Source organism: Schistosoma mansoni, chromosome 1 (genome assembly GCF_000237925.1).
Source record: "Schistosoma mansoni strain Puerto Rico chromosome 1, complete genome".
Lineage (NCBI taxonomy): Eukaryota > Metazoa > Platyhelminthes > Trematoda > Strigeidida > Schistosomatidae > Schistosoma > Schistosoma mansoni.
Window position 1 is genome coordinate 19,696,610 of NC_031495.1, and position 2,241 is coordinate 19,698,850.

A 2,241-nucleotide genomic window follows, 5' to 3' on the forward strand; every position below is an offset into this window, starting at 1 on the left:
TCACAACCCTTGTGAGACCGGAGGACGGATACGAGCACTTCTATGCTGCACCGACTTACTTTTGTACCCCCCAAAGTGCATGTAGACACACTTTGCCGCGTTGATAGGCATCAGCTACTTCTTTATGCCAGTTAATCGCAATATTTAAATCTCCATGAAAGTGCGCATACATCTGAGTCTCCCATTAATTCTCACAAGATTTTTACATTGTTTGTGTATTATAACGTCAGGGACTCAACTATACTTGGGAGATCATATACATACAGTATAAACAGTAAAGGACCTAAGACGTACTCCACTAAGTACTAGTCTTCAGGTGAAACACTTTGAATTGATTCTTACTTTCCGTCTACTACCTATAAGGAAATCTCTAAGCCAAATTAGGAGAGGTCCGATGATGACTAGATTTTCCAGCTTCATTAGCAGTCTATTTGTTGGCACCTTTTCAAATTCTTTGCAGAAGTCTATACAGACAGCATCCACTGATTTTCCCTTGTCTAGAGCCTCTATCCATTGCTCCCTTGCTATAAGGAGCTTCGTTGTGTATGATGAACACTTTCTAAAACAATGTTGTTCGCTGTTGTTGGTTTCCACAGAAGTCATTATGGTCTTTTTGACTATTCTTTCCAGTGTTTTAACTACAACACTGGTGAGGCTGACAGGTCTCTAGTTTGATGGAAGTTATTTTGGTCCTGTTTTATGTATGGGAGTGACGATTGCATCCTTCCAGTCCATAGGTGACACACCTTGTTCAAGTGACATGTCGAATTTCACAGTCGGTGGGGCTGAGATATATTGTGCAACATGTCTCAGGATTTTGGGGTGTAGTTCATCCTGTCCTGTCGACGTTTCCATGTCTGAGGTGCTAAGAGCTTTAAGTACATTATCTTGATCAAAGTCCACGGTGAGCAGATGGCTTGTTAACTTTGAATTTGGGTCTAGTTCCTCGTCTAGAAGAGACTTCTTAGTGAAAACTGCCCCAAAATAGTTTGCCATAGCCTATGCTTTTTCTTGATCGTCTTCTATCAATTCAAATTCACTCCCTTCCTTAATTAGGCTAGGAATCCACCGCTACATCCTTGTTCTGTAATTTATGTATGAGACTTGTCTCTTAGGTTGTTTGAGTGCAAATTGTGCCAACTGTATTTGATATTTCCTCTCACATTCCCGGATTTTAATTATTCATTCGTTTCTTAGCGATGTGTAAAGTTTCATAGTAATTGCTGTGCCAAGACTGATGGCAACGTTCCGACATTTCTTCTTTTGCCTTAGTAAATGTCAAATATCTCGCCTAACCAGAGATTGCAGTGCTTCTTCTTCTTTGGGACTGTCCAGGGTATACGTGATTAAGTTGTCCAATCGCATAACTGCTTGAAGTGATTCCATGTCTCTTTTACTGATGCCCCTGAATCGATTTTCTGGTTTCCAGTCGATACTGAAGAGTTTATTACTTCCATGTTTGCCTTCCATATGTTAGGACCGGCCGGTGCAACCGTTTGACATACCATCTCGGCCATGAATTTGAATAAGATGACTGCATGATCGCTTCTCCTTAAAGGTGGTAGAAAGGTCATTTTGCTGACGTCATCACAGTGCGTGAAGACTGAGTCCAAGAGGGACGACGAGCTTTGCAAGTCATATCTGGTGGGATTTCTAACGTGTTGGAATAAAGCTAGTGCAACTAAGGTTTCTGACAGTTTGCAATCAAATGACGTTGTCGATGACCATACTTCTAATTTTATCCAGTTTGTATATGGTGCATGAAAGTCGCCTATAATAAGGCTATCACCCCTGTTTCACCAGGACTTCAGTTTGCTTACGAGGAAGTCACCCACTATACATTCTGGACTGCGATGTACTACAACTAATTCAATGTCTTGCCGTCTACATTTCAGCCTGCAAAGCACCAGTTCACTGAGCCATGTGCCACTGTCTCAATAGCTCGTATGATTAAGGTACTTTTCGAGGACAGAATAACCCCGCCTCCCCTACGGGTTGGTCTATCATCCTTACTGGATAAAATATCAAGCAAATCAATGTCATTATCAAACACTTATGGTGTCAACCATGTTTCTAAGGCAGCAATAACATCCGGTTTTTCTTTATCCACCACTGTCTTGAGCTCTGCCGTTTTATTTCATAGGCTGCGAACATTTGTGTAGCACACCTATAGATTTGTGGAGAACCTTCCCTCACCACGCAGAGTGGTTTGGGAATGGTTTTGCTCCGAACTATTACAAT